Here is a 21,695-nt window from a genome sequence, read left to right on the forward strand (position 1 = left end):
CCTCTGTATTCACTCTGGTGAAGTCTTCTCTTGATTGTTGACTTTGACACACATACACCTACCTCCTGGAGAGTGTTCTTTATCTGGCCAACTGTTGTGAAGGGTATTTTCTTCACCAGGGAAAGAATTCTTCGGTCATCCACCACAGTTCTTTTCCGTGGTCTTCCGGGTCTTTTGGTGTTGCTGAGCTCACCAGTGCGTTCTTTCTTTTTAAGGATGTTCCAAACAGGTTTTTTTTGCCACATCTAATGTTTTTGCTATCTCTCCGATGGGTTTGTTTTGTTTTTTCAGCCTAATGATGGCTTGCTTCACTGATAGTGACAGCTCTTTGGATCTCATATTGAGGGTTGACGGCAACAGATTCCAAATGCAAATAGCACACTTGAAATGAACTCTGGACCTTTTATCTGCTCCTTGTAAATGGGATAATGAGGGAATAACACCCACCTGGCCATGGAACAGCTGAGCAGCCAATTGCCCCATTACTTTTGGTCCCTTTTGTATATGTGCCTCCCACTTTTTAAAGTCTGCAGGTAAAGGAGTTGTAAATGAAAAAAAATGCAATCTATGCATTAAGGTGAAAAAACATCCGATGTTGCCTCCCCCCCCCCCCCGAGCCCCCGTTTTACTTACCTGACCCGTCGAAAGTCCTGCGCGGTCCCGAGATCCTCTTCGCCGCTCAGCCTGGCCGCTGATTGGCTAGAGCGGATGGCTTGAGAGCAGTGCAGCCATTTCCTGTTCAGCTGTCCTTTTTACATCTGGCTACCTCCAATCAGCTCCACCAAAATGGTTGAAAACATTTATTTTTTTATTTTTTAACAGACCCAATCTGACTCAGGCCTCGTACACACGACCGAACATGTCCGCTGAAACTGGTCCGTTGGACCAGTTTCCGCGGACATGTCCGACCGTGTGTAGGGCTGACCGGACAATTTTCCGGCCTACTAGCGGACAGGTTTCCAGCGGACAAATATTTCTTAGCATGCTAAGAAACATGTCTGCTGGAAGCCTGTCCGTCGGACATGTCCGACGGTCAGTACGACTCATCGGACATGTCCGCTGGCCCGAGAACCCGCGCATGGGGTTGAAGTGATTCGACGCATGCGTGGAAGCATTGAACTTCCGGGTTCGCGCACGTCGCCACGTCGTCACCGCGTATTCTGTCCGCGGGGAATTTGGTCTGATGGTGTGTACAGCCATCAGACCAAATGATCCCAGCGGACATGTCCGATGAAAAATGGTCCGCGGACCATTTTCATCGGACATGTCCGCTCGTCTGTACGAGGCCTCAGAGGTAGGTGGGTGTAAACAGTCTGTTTTATATGCACCTGTCCATAGGAATGCATGGACCTTTTCGATCAGGTCCGCCTAAAAAACTGACTGGAGGACCTGATTGGAACAGCTGTCTGAAAGGGGGCTAAGAGCCAGAGGTAACCGTGCCTTAGGACTCGCACTTCAGATCTACATCTTCACGGCTACAGAACAGGACCGTCTTCGCATAACAAATACACTGCTGTTGAAGACTTTCCAGGGTACTGCTTAGGCATGGTCTACATTTCTAGATCTGTGTTTCTCAACTCCAGTCCTCAAGGCGCCCCGACAGGTCATGTTTTCAGGATTTCCCTCAGATGAAATGGCTGTGGTATTTACTAAGGATCAAATCACCTGTGCAAAGTAATGGAAAGCCTGAAAACATGACCTGTTGGGGCGCCCTGAGAACTGGAGTTGAGAAACACTGATCTAGATGTTCCCTAATTGATAGCAAATCTTCACTTCTGAGCTCAGGTCCACGTTAATATAAATATATATATATATATGAAGAGCTAATTATGCCTGTGCCCATTCAAGTATATTATTACAATGTATACACTTTTTAAAAGTTTTTTTTCTAAATGTTAACACTCATTGATTATAATTTATGATCAGCTGACCTCATCTAAAAATGTAAAATGATGTCATTTCCTTTTTTATGTGAACTGAAATTAATTGTATAATTTTGAAACGTGACTTACCTGTGCCATGTGACTTGTCCAGGGTGAAGACCTAATTATGATTAAAGTGGAAACTCTAGATGGTAAAGAGATGTATGTGAGGGTACATGAGCAGTGCGAGGAGGAAGACAGTCCGCCAGAGATCGGCAGAGGTGAGTAATAAATGATGGATGGAAACTATATCAATGTTTTTTTTGGCTCTACCATGCATATGCAAGTTTACACACGTAGGCCCGGATTCACAAAGCACTTACGCCGACGTATCTCGAGATACGCCGCGTAAGTGTAAATATGCACCGTGCCCACAAAACTAGATAAGCCTGAAAATAGGCTTCATCCGACCGACGTAACTTTCCTACGCCAGCATATCGTAGGTGCATATTTACGCTGGGCGCATTTGCCGCTCCCATAGATTTTCTATGCGCATATGCAAATGAGGGAGATACGCCGATTCACAAACGTACTTGCGCCCGGCGCATAATATACGCGGTTTGCGTAAGTCGTACGTCCGGCGTAAAGTTATTCCCCCATATAGGAGGAGCAACTCGTGCAAAGGTATGGACCAGGGAACACAGCCGTCGTATTTTACGTCGTTTACGTAGTACGTGAATATGGCTAGGCGTAGGTTACGTTCACGTCGTAGGCAGTGATTCAACGTATCTTAGGCAGTTGTTTCGACGTGATTCTGCGCATGCGCACTGGGATGCGGCCACGGGACGGCGCATGCGCCGTTCCTTTTAAGTAGTTCTATGGCGCTTGGCCCATCATAAGCATGGGGTCACGCCACATTTGCATTACTCACGCCCACTTCCACCTACGCTGGCTTACGCCGAGGAAGCCCAGCGTAGATTTGAGAGCGAGTGAGGGCAAGTGCATTTTGAATACTGTGCTTGCCTCTCCACGCTGCGCCGGCGTAGCGTATATTAGATGCGCCAAGCCGGCATAAATATGTGCCGATGTATGTGAATCCGGGCCATACACTTTAAAGAGGAAGTAAACCCTGGATTTTCCCACGGATTTTCCCCCCCCGATGCGCACTCGGAACTTTGTAAACAGGAGGACGTCCAGGGATGCTCTGCTGGCAGACAAGACGTCCGGCGCTGTAGATGTCTTTTGTCTATAACGTGGGCCCGAAGTGGATATACTGTGTGTGTGTTTGTTTGTGTTTTTTTTTTTTTTTTTTACTTTGAGGATGTGGAGGACACTTACATGGCGTGGGTATTTCAATAGAGCAATATGGACACAAAATCATTTGTTTCCCTTTTTTAACTCTCCTTATTCTCTTCTGTTTTCTTATTTGACACAGATGGACGTTATACATGGAATAACATAGATGATGATCCACTGACCTCTCCAGATGGTGAAATAGAAGATCATGACTTTATGCTCGATTACCCAATAGAAAAGCCCCTTCCCCGAAACCTCCATCCAGTATTTCGTAATGCCCATTTATCACCCGATCCGTTGCCACACAGAGAGTTTTTCCTTGAACACTTGCCTTCGGGAACTCTTCATACAGCTAGTAGAGGGGATGAAGCCTTCCCATGTTCCGAGTGCGAGGAATGTTTTACCCAGGAGGAGGACCTTCTCTCACACCAGAGCACTCACACAGAGATGAAACTATATTCATGTGAAGGGGGCGAAGCCTTCCCATGTTCTGAGTGCGAGGAATGTTTTACCCAGGAGGAGGACCTTCTCTCACACCAGAGCACTCACACAGAGATGAAACTATATTCATGTGAAGGGGGCGAAGCCTTCCCATGTTCCGAGTGCGAGGAATGTTTTACCCAGGAGGAGGACCTTCTCTCACACCAGAGCACTCACACAGAGATGAAGCTATATTCATGTGAAGGGGGTGAAGCCTTCCCATGTTCTGAGTGCGAGGAATGTTTTACCCAGGAGGAGGACCTTCTCTCACACCAGAGCACTCACACAGAGATGAAACTATATTCATGTTTTGAATGTGGGAAATGTTTTCCTTGGAAAGCCTTCCTCATTAGACATCAGAGAACCCATACGGGGGAGAAGCCATATTCATGTTCCAAGTGCAGGAAATGTTTCGCACAAAAATCGGCACTTGTTAGGCATGAAAGAATTCACACGGGGCAGAAGCCCTATTCATGTTCAGAATGCGGAAAGCATTTCAGTGAAAGGTCGAATCTGATCAACCATGAAATGATTCACACGTCTCAGAAGCCTTTTCGCTGCCCTGAATGCGGCGAATGTTTCGACCAGCGAGGGCCGTTCATTTCGCATCGAAGATCTCATGCGGGGGTGGGGCCTTTTACATGTTCCGTCTGTGGGAAATATTTTTCTTTTAAGTCGCTACTCGTTCGACACCAGAGGTCCCACACAGGCGAAAAGCCTTTTTCATGTTCTGAATGTGGAAGATGTTTTGCTTGGAGGTCGGCTCTTATTAGACATGAGAGAATTCACATGGCGAAAAAGCCGTTTTCATGAACCAAAAGTGGCAAGCGAGTCTTAATGGAACAATATATACACTTGCATCTGTGCAGGAGAGAATGCATTCATGAACTTCTGGTTCATCGGGTGATGGGCTATGTCCAAGTTCGAAAAATTGGTATTCCAAAAATACTAATTTCCCTGTTATAACCGACTCACTGGAGGTAACTGAAGGCTCCCGCGCCAGGAATGCAGGAGCTCAATAAACATATCTGTTAATGTAGAGTCCCCAAACAAAACCCAATCCCTGACTAACCCAGCAACCCCCACCCCCCACGAATCCTACCCCATTACATTTTTGTTTTGATTCACATAATATTTTGAAGATGTCTTCTGGCTGGTCCTATTACAATCGCCATCCTCTTTCCCTACACCTCTTCTCCGGGACTGGATGGGTAGCCCTCAGTGCTGTCCTCGGTATTGGTGATGTGATAACTGTATATAGCCACTGTTCTCTGCATCATTGTACGGAAAGTTAGTGGCTTTGGGCCAGATCCACGAAGCAGTTACGCTGGCGTATCTATTGATACGCCGCGTAACTTCTAGGCTGCTCCGGCGTATCTTTGTTTTGTATCCACAAAACAAGATACGCCTGAAGCTGGGCTAGATCCGACTGGCGTACGTCTTAGTACGCCGTCGGATCTAAGGTGCATATTTACGCTGGCCGCTAGGTGGGGCTTCCGTCGTTTTCCGCGTCGAGTATGCAAATTAGCTAGATACGCCAATCCACAACATTTTTTACGTCGTTTACGTAAGGCCTCGTACAGACGACCGAACAGTCCGCTGAAAACGGTCCGCCGGACCGTTTTCAGCGGACAGTCGTCTGCCCAGATTTCTGTCTGATGGTTGTACACACCATCAGACAGAAATCTGCGCGTACACCATCCGCGGTGACGTGGCCGCGACGATGACGCGGCGATGTGCGCGGCCCTGGAAGTTCAATGCTTCCACGCATGCGTGGAAGTGATTCGACGCATGCGAGGGATGGCGGCCGATCGGACATGTCCAGTGAGTCTGTACAGACGACCGAACATGTCAGACGGACAGGTTTCCAGCGGACATGTTTCTTAGCATGCTAAGAAACATTTGTCCGCTGCAAAACGGTCGGGTGGACAAATGTCCGCTGGAAACCTGTCCGGTCGGCCGTACACACGACCGAACATGTCTGCTGAAACTGGTCCGCGGACCATTTTCAGCAGACATGTTCGGTCGTGTGTACGGGGCCTTAGGCTTTTTTAGGCGTAACGTTACCCCTGCTCTATGAGGCGTACGCAATGTTAAGCATGGACGTCGGGCCAGCGTCGAATCTTCCGTCGTGTAGGCCGTTTGCGTAAAACGTTCGCGAATAGGGCTTTGCGTACAATTACGTTCACGTTGAAAGCATTGTCTTGTTGCGGGTTAATTTGGAGCATGCGCACTGGGATACCCCCCACGGACGGCGCATGCACCGTTAAAAAAAAAAAAACATAATTTACGTAGGGGCAAGATGTATTAACATAAAACACGCCCACAACTTAGTGATTTGAATTGCACGCCCTTACGCCTACACATTTACACTACGCCGCCGTAACTTACGGCGCAAATTGTTTGTGGATATGGAAAATACGCTGTAAGTTACGGCGGCGTAGTGTATCTGAGATGTGCTACGCCGGACGTAAAAATGCGCCGCGCTACGTGGATCTGGCCCTTTGTGTCTAGGTTGCTCTGCACTTACAGTAAGTGGGTTGAGTAATTCTGGGAAAGATACATAATACATTTTATCTGCATTTGTAACATATGGGTAATATTCTTTACCTTGTCTAATACTGATTATCCCATCATTACCTGGTTTGTCCTTAGTCTGCTTGTCTTTAGCAAACTGTTTGCGGGCTTTCTTGAGCATCTTTAAAAGAGGCTTCCTTCTGGGGCGACAGCCAAGCAGACCAATTTGTGGCGTATGCAGTGCTGATCCTGACCTCCCTTGGGCCCTAAGCAAAATGACATGTCACACTAAAGTTGAGAATCGGGGGGGGGGGGGAGGGTGGGCGCTGCCGACAGTGTTCTGAAATGACATCTTACATTAAAGTAAGAAGCTGGGGGTGCTGCCTTCTTACCTCTTCTCCCATGCAGCCAGCAAGTTGAGAAGCGGGATGAGGGGCCGGAAATGACTTCTCACCAGACGTGGCCTCTAGTGATTTGGGGGGCCCTCCGCAGCTTAGTGGGGCCCTAAGCGGCTTGCATAGTGAGCCTATAGGGCGGGTCGGCCCTGGGCGTATGGTCTGAGCACTGACAGGCTGACCCCCCCCCCCCCCCCCCCCCCCACCCCTTCAACCTCTGCAGCAATGCTGGCAGCACTCATACGTCTTTTTCCCAAAGATAACCTCTTGATATGAAGCCGAGCACCGTCACTCAACTTCTTTGGTCGACCATTTGGAGGAGGAGGAGGCCTATTCCGAGTGGAACATGTCCTGTTAAAGGGGTTGTAAAGGTACAATTTTTTTTTTCTTAAATATCTTCCTTTACCTTAGTGCAGTCCTCCTTCACTTACCTCATCCTTCCATTTTGCTGTTAAATGTCCTTATTTCTTCTGAGAAATCCTCACTTCCTGTTCTTCTGTCTGTAACTCCACACAGTAATGCAAGGCTTTCTCCCTGGTGTGGAGTGTCGTGCGCGCCCCCTCCCTTGGACTACAGGAGAGTCAAGACGCTCTCTACATTGCAGGTGGAGAAGGGAGCTGTGTGTTGGTGGGTGTCCTGACTCTCCTGTAGTCCAAAGGAGGGGGCGAGCACGACACTCCACACCAGGGAGAAAGCCTTGCATTACTGTGTGGAGTTACAGACAGAAGAATAGGAAGTGAGGATTTCTCAGAAGAAATAAGGACATTTAAAAGCAAAATGGAAGGATGAGGTAAGTGAAGGAGGACTGCACTAAGGGAAAGGAAGCTATTTAGGAAAAACGAATTGTACCTTTACAACCCCTTTAAACCACTCTATGGTCTCGGCCACCATGCTGCAGCTCAGTTTCTGGGATCTTCTTAAAGCGGTGGTTCCCCCTTAAAAACAACTTTTTTTTATTCCACTGCCCCCCCACATTCCATCACGATTAAGGCTCTTATTATTTTTTTCCTGCTGTACATACCTTAGTACAGCATATTCACCCGTGCATCCGGGTTGCCAAGTCCCGCGGGAGTGGGCGTTCCTCACATGCCGTTGATTGACGTTTTGCCCAAAAACGAGCTCCCCCCTGTCGCGTAAGCCGCGTCACGGTTGGCGAAAGGAGCCGAACGGCGAGTCGGCGCTATACTGCGCAAATGCGCATCGCCGTTCGGCTCCTTTCGCCAATCGTGACGCGGCTTACGCAACGGGGGGAGAGCTCGTTTTTGGGCAAAACGTCAATCAACAGCATGTGAGGAACGCCCACTCCCGCGGGACTCGCAACCCGGATGCACGGGTGAATATGCTGTACTAAGGTATGTACAGCAGGAAAAAAATAATAAGAGCCTTAATCGTGATGGAATGTGGGGGGCCAGTGTAATAAGAAAAAGTTGTTTTTAAGGGGGAACCACTGCTTTAAAGCCTAGGCCAGTGATGGCGAACCTTGGCACCCCAGATGTTTTGGAACTACATTTCCCATGATGCTCAATTTCACTGCAGAGTGCATGAGCATCATGGTAAATGTAGTTCCAAAACATCTGGGGTGCCAAGGTTCGCCATCACTGGCCTAGGCCATCTTTATGTAGAGCAACCATTATTTTTTTTCAGATCCTCAGAGAGTTCTTTGTCATGAGGTACCATGTTGAAACTTCCAGTGACCAGTATAAGAGAGTGAGAGCGATAATGCCAAATTTAACACACCTGCTCCCCATTCACACCTGAGACCTTGTAACACTGAGTCACATGACACCGGGGAGGGAAAATGGCTAATCTGGGCCCAATTTGGAAATTTTCACTTAGGGGTGTACTCACTTTTGTTGCCAGCAGTTTAGACATTAATGGCTGTGTGTTGAGTTATTTTGAGGGGACAACAAATTTACACTTTATATACAAGCTCTACCTTTCATTGTAGCAAAGTGTAATTTCTTCAGTGTTGTCACATGAAAAGTTATAATAAAATATTTACAAAAATGTGAGGGGTGTACTCACTTTTGTGAGATACTGTAAATGCCTGAAGATGGGCTCTATGGCATTCTGAAAGCTTGCAGTGGTAATAACTTAAAGTATAATTCCATATGAAGCCTAACTGGTCTTAAAAATGCTCGTTCTCCCTTCTAACACCTGTACTAGTGAATCTGTGTAATAGAAAACCTGTATATCCTTCCCTATTTTCAGCCGGCTCCGGTCCAGTCATGTGATCCCTCGGTGTCAGCCAGGAGTGGAGAGAGTGCCCGACAATGGCTGTTGAAAGTTGGGAACAGTGGGCTGGATTCAGGTAGATTTGCGCTTTTTTTTTACGGAGGCGCAGGGCAACGTTTTTGCCCTGCGCCCCCGCAAATTTACTGCGCTGTCCTTGATTCACGGAGCAGTAGCTCCGTAAATTGCGTGGGCGCGCCGGCAAAATGCCCGGCGTAAGCGCGCGCAATTTAAATGATCCCGTAGGGGGCGGGAATCATTTAAATTAGGCGCGTTTCCGCGCCGATCGTAGAGCGCATGCTGCGTCGGGAAACTTTCCCGACGTGCATTGCGGCAAATGACGTTGCAAGGACGTCATTTGCTTCAAAGTGAACGTGAATGGCGTCCAGCGCCATTCACGATTCACTTACGCAAGCGACGTAATTTTTAAAAATCGCGACGCGGGAACGACGGGTATACTTAGCATTGGCTGCCCCTGCTAATAGTAGGAGCAGCCTTACGCGGAACCCGACGAACGCAAACTACGTAAAATGCGTACGCAGGGCTCGCGTAGGGTTGTGAATCGGCGTGAGTATGCAATTTGCATACTCTACGCTGACCACTACGGGAACGCCACCTAGCGGCCATCGTAAGAATGCAGCCTACGCTACAACGGCATAAGAGCCTTATGCCAGTCATATCTTAGGCTGCAGTCGGCGTATCGAGCTTTCTGAATCAGGAGAAGTCGATACGCCGGCGCAACAAAGCAATTGCTAGTGATCAGGAACAGCGATCTCTCTCCTCCTCCTTTATTGAGTGATCAGGGGTATAAAAATCCCAGGATGTCATATGACAGCCTACAGACGTGAAGTGGTTAACCTTGCATATGTCTCCTCAAGATCAAGAACACAAACGCAGGTTGCTTTTAGGTTTGGGGGTAATTTTTTCTGAGATACTTGGGGCCAGATTCAGGTACAAATGCGGCGGCGTAACGTATCGTCTTTACGTTACACCGCCGCAAGTTTTCCTCGTAAGTGCTTGATTCACAAAGCACTTGAGCATAAACTTGCGGCGGAGTAACGTAAAGACGTCCGGCGCAAGCCCGCCTAATTCAAATGGGGCGTGTACCATTTAAATTAGGCGCGCTCCCGCGCCGAACGTTCTGCGCATGCTCCGTTAGGAAATTTCCCGACGTGCTTTGCGTGAAATTACAGGGCCCCGACGTGTTTGTGAATGGTAACGTAATTACGCCACTGAAAAAAAATTTTTAAATTCAACGCGGGAACGACGGCCATACTTTAACATGGCTGGTGTAAAGTTAAGTCATGAAAAAGTTGGCTTAACTTTGCGACGGGAAAAAACGACGTAACGCACGCGAGTAGCTTCGTGGATCGCCGTAAAAGCTAATTTGCATACCCGACGCTGGAAAACGACGCAAACTCCACCCAGCGGCGGCCGAAGTATTGCAGCCTAAGATCCGAAGGCGTACAAAGCCTGTCGGATCTTAGCCAAAAGCCGTCGTATCTTTGTTTGTGAATCACAAATTAAGATACGACGCGGCAAATTTGAAATTACGCCGGAGTATCAGTAGATACTCCGGCGTATCTCTTCTGTGAATCTGGCCCTTGATGCCTTGGTCACTATGATACTGGAAAATCAAACTAGTGCCTAATGTGTGTTCACGACATTTCGCAAGAGAATCCGATAAAAAAAAAGTACCTCTGCCATTGCAAGAAGATCGCCATCGTCTGCTCTAAATTTATTACTGCAACAATCCGAGGATCAGTATCGGGTGGAAATCTTCAATGTTCGGGATGTTGAACTGCAGAATTTGCTGGGCATCTTGGGCCAGATTCACATAGAAGAGCGGCGGCGTAACGTGTCGTAGATACGTTACACCGCCGCAAATTTTCCATCGCAACCGCCTGATTCACCAAGCACTTGCGATGAAAACCTACGCCGGCGCAAGGTGGGCCAATTCAAATGGGCGTGTGGCATTTAAATTAGGCACGCTCCCGCGCCGGACCTACCGCGCATGCTCCGTTTCCGAACTCCCGCCGCGCTTTGCGCGAAGTGACGTCATTTTTTCGAACGGCGACGCGCGGAATTCCGTATTCCCGGACGGCTTATGCAAACAAAGTTATTTTTTAAATTTCGACGCGGGAACGACGGCCACACTTTATACAGCAATACGATTGCTGTGTAAAGTTAAGGCACCAAAAAACGACGACTAACTTTGCGACGGGAAACTAGACTAGCGGCGACGTAGCAACCGCGAAAAAACCGTCGGGAATCGCCGTAACTCCTTATTTGCATACCCGACGCTGGTTTACGGCGCAAACTCCCCCCAGCGGCGGCCGCGGTACTGCATCTTAAGATCCGACAGTGTAAAACAATTACACCTGTCGGATCTTATGGATATCTATGCGTAACTGATTCTATGAATCAGTCGCATAGATAGAAACAGAGATACGACGGCGTCTCAGGAGAAACGCCGTCGTATCCCTTTTGTGAATCTGGCCCCATGGTCTTCATGGAAGAGTCATCAGAAGAAAACATCTTCTACGTCCTCACCACAAAAATCAGCGTTTGAACTTTGCAAATGAACATATAGACAAGCCTGATGCATTTTGGAAACAAGTTCTGTGGACCGATGAGGTTAAAATAGAACTTTTTGGCCGGAATGAGCAAAGGTACAATTGGAGAAGAAAAGGGCACAGAATTTAATGAAAAGAACCTCTGTCCAACTGTGAAGCATGGGGATGGATCAATCTTGCTTGGGGTTGTATTGCAGCCAGTGGCACAGGGAACATTTCACGAGTAGAAGGAAAAATTTATTCAATAAAATTTCAGCAAATTTTGGATGGTAACTTGATGCCATCTGTGAAAAATCTGAAGTTAACCACTTAAAGACCTTAGGTGTTTTTCAGATTTGGTGTTTGCAAGACTAAAACTGTTTTTTCTGCTAGAAAATTACTTAAAACCCCCAAACATTATATATATTTTTTTTCTAACACCCTAGAGAATAAAATGGCGGTCATTCCAATACTTTTTGTCACACCGTATTTGCGCAGCGGTCTTACAAGCGCACTTTTTTTGGAAAAAATTCACTTTTTTGAATTAAAAAATAAGACAACAATAAATTTGGCCCAATTTTTTTATATATTTTGAAAGATAATGTTACGCCGAGTAAAATGATGCCCAACATGTCACGCTTAAAAATTGCGCCCGCTCGTGGCATGGCGTCAAACTTTTACCCTTAAAAATCTCGATAGGCGATGTTTAAAAAATTCTAGAGATTGCATTTTTTGAGCTACAGAGTAGCTCTAGAGCTAGAATTATTGCTCTCGCTCTAACGATCGCGGCGATACCTCACTTGTGTGATTTGAACACCGTTTTCATATGCGGGCGCTACTCGCGTATGCGTTCGCTTCTGCGCGCGAGCTCGTCGGGACGGGGCGCTTTAAAACATTTTTTTTTTGTTTTCTTATTTATTTTTATTTATTTTATTATTTTTTACACTGAAAAAAAAAAATAATAATAATTTGATCACTTTTATTCCTATTACAAGGAATGTTAACATCCCTTGTAATAGAAAAAAGCATGACAGGTCCTCTTAAATACGAGATCTGGGGTCAAAAAGACCTCAGATCTCATATTTGGGCTTAAATGCAAAAAAAAAAAGTCATTTTTTCAAATGACCAAAAAAAAATTTTGTCTCTTTAAGAGGCTGGGCGGGACTGAAGTTTTGACGTCACTTCCGCCCAGCCGAGCTATGGGGACGGGCGAAGGAGATTTTTCCTTCAGTCTCGTCCCCGCTCAGCTGCCGGATGGTCGCGATCGCCTCCGCCGCTACCGACGGCTCCGGTAAGTGGCGGAGGGCGCGGGAGAGCGGCGGGGCCCCTCTCCCGCCACCGATAACGGCGATCTCGCGGTGAATCCGCCGCGGAGACCGCCATTATCGGATTCCAGACCGCGCACACTAAAGATTGATACCTCGGTTGTGACAGCAGCTGCTGCCGTTACCGAGATATCAATCTTTAAAAACAGGACGTACATCGCCGTGCGCAGGTCTGGAAGTGGTTAAAGAGAGGATGGCTTCTACAAATGGATAATGATCCTAAACACACCTCAAAATCAACGGGGGATTACCGTATTTATCGCAGTATAACGCGCTCCCGCGTATACCGCGCACCCCTAAAGTTGCCCTGAATCCTGTGGAAAAAAAAGTTTTTTTTGTACTTACAGTTTTGGTGTCTTGCGCGGCGTCCATCGGCGGCCTTGTCGCGTCCGTCTGCGGCTTCGGGTGTCCTCTTCTTCAGGTCTGGCGTCCTTCTGCGGCTTCGGGTGTCCTCTTCGTCGGGTCCGGCGTTCGTCTGCAGCTTCGGGTGTCCTCTTCGTTGGGTCCGGCGTCCTTCCCGCTCCAAATTTGAATACTGCGCCGACATATACAGAGCGCAGTACACTCGTGTATTGTCAAGCAGGCTCGGCAACTCTCGCGCTGACGTCCAGGACGTGAGCGCGGAAGGAGCCGAGACTGCCCGACTATACCCGAGTGTACTGCGCTCGGTATATGTCAGCGCAGTAATCAAACTCGACGCAGGTATCGGCGTATACCGCGCACCCACGATTTTGCCCTGATTTTCAGGGCTAAAAAGTGTGCGTATACGCCGCTAAATACGGTACATCAAGAGGCGTAAACTGAAGGTTTTGCCATGACCTTCACAATCTCCTGACCTCAACATAATTGAAAATCTATGGATAGACCTTAAAAGAGCAGTGCGTGACAGACAGCCCAGAAATCTCAAAGAACTGGAAGACTTTTGTAAGGAAGAATGGGCAAAGATACTTCAAACAAGAATTGAAAGACTATTGGCGGGCTACAAAAAGCGTTTACAAGCTGTGATACTTGCCAAAGGGGGCAGTACAAGATATTAACTCTGCAGGGCGCCCAAACTTTTGCAGACGCCATTTTTTTGTTTTCTGTCATTTTGAAAGTGTAAATGATGGAAATAAAATTTAACTTTTTTTGACATATTATAAGAATGTCTAAATTGTAATTTGATGCCTTTTGGAGATTTTTCCATCTTTCCTTGGCTTCGTTATGCACATTAATACAAATTTTTACCTGGGGTGCCCAAACTTTCGATCCCCACTGTATATGAAGCAATCCATGGTGGATCCATTTTCAGAAGGCAGTCAACAGGTGGCAGGGAGGCGATATATATCACCTTCTCAACATCGCTAATAACTTTGCACTTTAAAATAAAAAAGTTGGTTCCGTGTTGCAGTTTGGGCACTCGGTCCAAAAAAAATTGCCATCACTGTTATAGGGGGCACTCGTGCTTGCTCGCTCCCGAGCTGGCTCTGTATATATATATATATATATATATATATATATACACACACACACATACATATATACATACACACACACACACACGGTTGTTTTAAAAAAAATGTAAGCACTTTTATTGCTGTCACAAGGAATTTAAACATCCTTTGTGACAGCAATAGGCATGTGACAGGTACTCTTTATGAAGAGATCTGGGGTCTATAAGGCCCCAAATTCCTCCCCTGCCCTTAAAAAGCATTCAAAACACCATGATCGGTGTGCTGAAATGCTTTTGATTTTTGAAAATGTACCACTGACATCTGGGTTAACCGGAAGGGATGTCCGGTCATCGCTTCCCGGTTACCATGGCACAGAGCTGAACAAAGCCGATCCAGTCCTTATTCGGCTCTCCAATCAGCCGGCGCTTGCCAGTCGGGTGGAACAGGAGATTCCGGTAAAGCCATGGAAGGCAGCGGGAGATGTCCCCTTTTGCTGCTTGTAAAAGCAATCCAGCGGCTAGTTAGCCACTAGGACTTCTTTTACAAGAGAGCTAACAGTAGCGGGATAATTCCTGCAGGTGCAGACATGATCTTGTATAACCACCTGAAGTCTAGCAACTTACGTGTGCATCGCTGGTCAGAGCAAGAAAAAAAAGTTATAATTAGAAACTTGCTTAAAGCGGTGGTTCACCCTAAAAACCAAGGGCCAGATTCACAAAAGAGATACGACGGCGTATCTCCTGATACGCCGTCGTATCTCTGTTTTTAACTATGCGACTGATTCATAGAATCAGTTACGCATAGATAGGCAGAAGATCCGACAGGTGTAATGGACTTACACTGTCGGATCTTAGGATGCAGTACCGCGGCCGCCGCTGGGGGGAGTTTGCGTCGTAAACCAGCGGCGGGTATGCAAATTAGGAGTTACGGCGATCCACGAAGATTTTTACCGTCGTCGCGAGTGTTAGATTTCCGTCGCAAAGATAGGGCACCTTTAACATGGTGTAAAAGCACTCCACCATGTTAAAGTATGCCTGTCTTTCCCGCGTCGCTTTTGAATTTTTTTTTAAATCTTTTATTTTTCCCGGCGTAAATCTTTTTTCACGTCGCGATTCACAAAACGTCGGCGCGTCGTAATTTCGCGCAAAGCACGTCGGGAAATTTGCGACGGGAGCATGCGCAGTACGTCCGGCGCGGGAGAGCGCCTAATTTAAATGGTACCCGCCACATTTGAATTAGGCCGCCTTGCGCCGGACCTGTTTACGATACACCGCCGCAAATTTCCAGGTAAGTGCTTTGTGGATCGGGCACTAACTCGGAAAAATTGCGGCGGTGTAACGTAAACCGTTTACGTTACGCTGCGCTCGCTGTACGTGAATCTGGCCCCAAGTTTCTACCATCAAATCCAGCATAGTAGCGTGAGCTACAGTATGCCTTTATTTTTTTTTTTTGCGCCATACTCACAGTTTACTGCCGCAGTGGAGTTTCAGACTCCCCGCGGGGAATGGGCGTTCCTATGCAGAGGGGAGATGATTGACGGCCGGCTATGGCGCGTCACGCTTCCCGAAAATAGCCGAAATAGGACTTGGCTCTTCACGGCGCCTGCGCAGTCAGCTCCGATGTCTGTGCGCAGGCGCCGTATAGCGCCGAGTCCTACTCCGGCTATTTTCGGGAAGCGTGACGCGCCATAGCCGGCCGATTAATCATCTTCCCTCTGCATAGGAACTCCCGCGGGGAGTCTGAATCTTCACTACAGCAGTAAACTGTGAGTACGGCGCCAAAAAATAAAATAAAGGCGTACTGTAGATCGCGCTAGTATGCTTGATGGCATGCTAGAAATTTTTTTTTTTTTTTTTAGGGTGAACCCCCGCTTTAATTAATGGCAATAAAATGCGTCAACAGCACACCTTTTACCACTGTGCAACATCAGCAATTTGAAGGGCCAAAGCAAACATAGATAATAAATACTATTTATTATTATTATTTCACTTTTTGCCTTGCTGTAAAATATAACATTGGTCAAAAATGTACTAGAATGTATTCTTGTTTTAACAGATGACTTGAACGTTATTTTAAAGCGCACATCCAGACAGCCATTAAAAATGCACCCTTTAATCGAGTTATGTATCTGTTATATGTAATGTCACAACACAGCCAGTATAAATACCTGAATCTGTCTTCATCTTTCTGTAGAGCAGTGGTTCTCAACCTGGGGGTCGGGACCCCCCTGGGGGTCAAATGACAATTTGCCAGGGGTCACCAAATCCTGAGCTGTTCCTGAATCCCGAAACTGCTCTCCCAGCCCTTTCGTGGCTGCCCAGAAGGGCTGTTCCTGGAGCCCACGGCCACCCACTCACCCTCTTCGCAGCCGCCCATTCAGTTCATGACATGGCTAGGGGGCAGAGACTAGGTGCCAGCTGGCTGGTGAGGAATGTGAAGTGGGAGGGGCTGGAGGAGACCCTATCTCCTGATTTGGGCATAGGTGTCACTACTGCGGGACACCACAAAGTCGGAGACACAGTGGCCCGGATTCAGATAGAGATACGACGGCGTATCTCCTGATACGCCGTCGTATCTCTGAGTGCGGTCGGTCGTATCTATGCGACGGATTCATAAAATCAGGTTCCGCATAGATCTCCCTAAGATCCGCCAGGTGAAAGTGACTTACACCGTTGGATCTTAGGCTGCAATCTGGCCGCTAGGTGGCGCTTCCGTTTGTATACGCGACAAATATGCAAATGAGGAGTTACGCCGATTCAGAAACGAACGACCTCCCGGTGCTTTTTTTTTTACGTTGTTTGCGTTCGGCTTTTTCCGGCGTATAGTTACCCCTGCTATATGCAGCGTATCCCATGTTAAGTATGGCCGTCGTTCCCGGGTCGAATTTTGAATTTTTTACATCGTTTGCGCAAGTCGGTCGCGAATACGGATGGACGTAATTTACGTTCACGTCCTAGCGACGTCATTTGGAGCAATGCACGCTGGGAAATTTAGCGGACGGAGCATGCGCAGTTCGTTCGGCGCGGGGACACGCCTGATTTGAATTCTACACGCCCCCCTAGCCGCGGAATTTGAATTCTGCCGGGGGATTTACGATACGCCGCCGCAACTTTAGAGGCAAGTGCTTTCTGAATAAAGCACTTGCCTCTAAAACTTGCGCCGGCGGATCGTAAATCAGATAGGTTAGCGGATCTTTAGATCTGCGTAACCTATCTGAATCTAGCCCAGTGAGTAACACTACCTGTGATTATAGTTGCTATTAAAAGTCCCTACTACAGTTCTCAGATGACCTTGCTCAAGAGCGCCTAATTTGGCTGATCAGAACTCCCCCCCAGCACTGCACAGCACTCATCGCAGCCCCCCACCAGCACTGCCACTGATCCCACCCCCATCAAGGAGTAAGAGAATGAGTAAAAATAGAGAATACATCCTTCTGTTAAAAAAAAAAAGAACAAAGAAAAAGGGAGAGAAAGAATAGGAGAAAGAACAAGAGAGACGGCTAGAGTGAGGGATGAGGAAAAAAAACAAGAAATTAGGATAGAGAGAGATAAAAAGGGAAAGAAAGGAGAACAAAGAGAAAGAGTGGTACATCTAAAATGTACCATAGGGGTTTTAACACAGCACGAGTGGAAGGGACTCAGGGAGCGCTAAAAGTCCGTGGGTTAGGGGCGCAAATTACTTGTCTTCCCTTGGGTGCTGACAACCCACGCTACAAAAATTATTTTACTGTTAGGGGTCCCGCCCAAATTTTATCAAGGGGTCACGGCACTAGAGGGTTGAGAACCACTGCTGTAGAGGAATGCCTAGCTAAGGAGGGTGAGAAGGGGCAGCACTGAGTATATCATGGCTGTATTACTACGCTCGGCATTGTCATTCCAACCCTGTCTTGACGCTTACAGTAGAGGAGTGCACAGAGATGATCTCATGAATGTGGTTCTGTTCCTTCATTGTCCAAACAGCAGACTAGGAGCGGAGGGGTACAGCGCGAAATTTTTCACAAAACGGGTAGCTGGGCTTTAGCCGTTACACGGGAGGCTTCCATCTTTAAGGATAATGAAGGACATACAGGTGAGTCATATAGCTGGGGTCCTGAGAAACATGTTTTTTTGCTTTGAGTTTGGCTGCGGAGAAAGGGGTACTCCAGAGCCAATTGGACTTTGGTTTCACGTTATGTTGTCCCACCACTGACCGAAATGGGCCACAGTGCATCTTAAAATATACAATATCCAGTCAAAACGTCCCCTATTCCGGTGAGAACCCTCTGAAGGTATTTCCTGTCACTTCCTGTTGTGACTCTACACAGGAAGTGAGGGTAAATTTCCCCCCAACCGGACACAGACATGTACACTTCATCAACAATGTTGCATCCATACTATGTATATGGCAGCTCTTTCCTATCCAGAACCCAAAAAAAGGTCAAAGTCATGCAAAACGCACCCCCAAATTCTCAGCACAAAGGAAGCTTATCTGCAGCGTGCAACTTCTTATGATACGTGAAGGCCGACCTCGTCTGAAAAGATTTTCCGCACTGGGCGCACGAGAAAGGCTTCTTGCTGCTGTGGATCGTCTGGTGAGTAATTAAATTCGACTTGCAGGAGAAACACTTCCCGCACACGGAGCACGAGTAAGGCTTCGCCCCCGTGTGAGTCCTGAGATGGTCGACGAGGTACGATTTCCGGGAATAGGTCTTCCCGCACTCCGAGCAGGAGTAAGGCCTCTCCGACGTGTGGCTCCTCCTGTGTGTGTTCAGATGAGTTCTCTGGGAAAAACACTTCCCGCACTCCGGGCACGGATACGGCTTCTCGCCCGTGTGAACCCTTTCATGAAGGATGAGGACTGACTTTCGAGAAAATTGTTTCCCGCACTCGGTACAGAAGAAGGGCTTCACCCCCGTGTGAAACGACTCGTGCGTGATCAATGAGATTTTGTGGGAGAAGCATTTGCCACATTCGGAGCAGCAATATGGTTTCACCCCCGTGTGAATCCTTTCGTGGGAAACCAGATGGGCCCTCTGAGAGAAGCTTTTCCCGCACTCGGTGCATGAAAACGGCCTCTCTTCGGTGTGGGTCCTTTTATGTCTTATAAAGGCCGATTTCAGCTTAAAGCCTTTCCCACACTCGGTACACGAATAAGGGTGTCCCCAGGCGTGGTTAGATTGGTGTCTTTGGAGAAAGCAATTTTGAATAAAACTATTTTCATAATTAGAGTGTGAATAGGTCTCCGTCAAGCTATGACTTGAGGGGTCTGTGATAAGTTCTTCCTCCTTGATAAAACGTTCCCTATGCTCGGAAAATGGGAACAATTCGCCCCCTGCGCGATGAGTAATGGGGAGTGAGTGACCAGGAAAGTTCCCCTTGTCCAAGGACAGGTCTGCCATGCCAGGTCCTGGATGGAGATACAAGGACATTGAGCTTCTTCCCGAAGAATCTTCTATGAAGTCTTCTACTGTATTACCATACGGAGTAAAAATGTAACGTCTGTTCTCATAATTTCTGCTTTGAGGCCCACCTGGAAGAAATACCACGTGAACAGGTAAGCCAAGTTTCAGGAATATTTTCCAAACTTACAAAAAAGTATATTTTGTTTTATTGCCATGGACTCTTTTTTGTAATTCACTTAATTTATAAAGGTAAGTCACAGAATGATAGGATGGGCCAATGATAGGGCGGGCCAATGATAGGGCGGGCCAACGATAGGGCGGGCCGACGGGCCAACGATAGGGCGGGCCAACGATAGGGCGGGCCAACGATAGGGCGGGCCAACGATAGGGCCAACGATAGGGTGGGCCGACGGGGCCAACGATAGGGCGGGCCGACGATAGGGCGGGCCGACGATAGGGCGGGCCGACGGGCCAACGATAGGGTGGGCCGACGGGCCAACGATAGGGCGGGCCGATAAACCAATTGTTAGGGCGGGCCAATGGGACGATGATACATTAGACGAAGATCAGCATTGCAATGCTTTACAGCAGGGCTTGACAAATCCCAGGTGCCAGGTTGATATGGTAACTAAGAATTTGCGTCCTGGCGCCTGGGCTTTTGTCAGCCCATTCACTGTTGCAGGGATGCACAATTAGTATCAACCGACGCCCGGAGCATGCAGCTCTGGGCGCCAGGCAGGTTTTTTATTCTACATTTAGTCCTGCTGCAGACAAGCAGCAAGGTGCACTTGTCAGGTGGAAGCATTTGAGCAAGGCTACGCTTGCCCATCTGTGCGCCCAGGACCGGCATAGCGGGCCCCACAGAGTACAGGGGCGGGAGGAGAGCGGAAGTGCGATTAGATGCAAGCTCTGATCAGATGCTGGTTTTCCACAACTGGCTTCGGTCGGACAGTCAGTAATGGGGATAATTGCATATTTCCTTATTTCATCTTTTGCTTCTACATACATTTAGGCCAATGTGTTATCTGCTACACATTTTTGGTAAAAAAAAAATTCCAATAAGCGTATAGACGTTATAGCGTCTACAAACTGTGGAATACACACTGGAATTATTTTTTTTATACTAGTAATGGTGGCGATTAGCGACTTATAGTAGGGCATTGATTTTGGCGGGCAGTCTGACACATTGTGGGAACCAGTGACACCAATACAGTGATCAGTGATAACAATATACATGGTCACTGTACTAATGAGCCTGCGCATCGACTAGGAGCCGTGTAGAGCTGACTGCGCAGGTGCCGTATAGAGCCGACTCGCAGTTCGGCTACTTTCGGAAACTCGTGACGCGCCTTATCCGCCGGGGGGGAAGTTTTTCTCAAGACGTCAATCATCTGGGCGAAGTCCCACATGACACTGCGCCTCTGCATAGGAACGCCTACTCCCGCGGGAGTGAGCACCCGGAAGCCGGGTGGAAAATAGCAATAATACGGTATGTACCGCAAAAAAAACAAAACAAACAAACAGCATACTGTAAATGTTGTAGGTATGCAGAATGTAATGTTATATACATGTTTTTAGGGTGAACCTCCGCTTTAATAGACGTTGAGGACTCCTGACTCCCCCACTGGGCACATACTGTCTCCCCATTACTGTCTACTGACAGAGGAGGGGGGAGAAGAAGAGATTGTTGTAGTGACTGAACAAGGAGAATCTGGGGCTCTTCTCTGGATTGAGATTGCATTCACACCCAAGGGACGCAACGCGTTCGGCACCAAAGTAGCTTATGTACCTTTTTTTTTGGCACCGAGTGTGTTTTTGCAGGTTTATTTGTTTGGAGTGCTCTTAAAAAAATAAGAAATTGTTGTAGTGACTGAACAAGGAGAATCTGGGACTCTTCTCTGGATTTACATTTTATTACTCACCTGTGCTGATCTCTGGAGGAATGTCCCGATCCTTACATGGCTCATCACCACTACCATACAGCTCTTCTTCTTCCTCTTTAATTTTCAATTTAATACCCATTACATTTTCAACCTAGGCAATGCAAAACATACATTATATAATCTACAGAAAAATTCTGTTTGTTAGAGCAACAAGAACCAGTATGAACCATACAGTTTACGCAGTAAGCTCAGAGTATCGTAATCAAAGCTACTCAGGAAACTGATGCTGTGTGATCCTAGAGATAAATAGGATGGGGACAGCTCTATGCCGGTATCA

General features: G+C 47.4%; 1 protein-coding gene across 1 annotated transcript in view; it reads right to left on the reverse strand.

Moving 5' to 3' along the window:
* LOC120910475 (zinc finger protein 777-like) overlaps nt 1-21,695 on the reverse strand; it is a 176,391-nt gene that overhangs the window by 141,707 nt on the left and 12,989 nt on the right. The window lies entirely within an intron of this gene.

The sequence above is a fragment of the Rana temporaria genome, chromosome 8, assembly GCF_905171775.1.
Source record: "Rana temporaria chromosome 8, aRanTem1.1, whole genome shotgun sequence".
NCBI classification, from domain to species: Eukaryota; Metazoa; Chordata; class Amphibia; order Anura; family Ranidae; genus Rana; species Rana temporaria.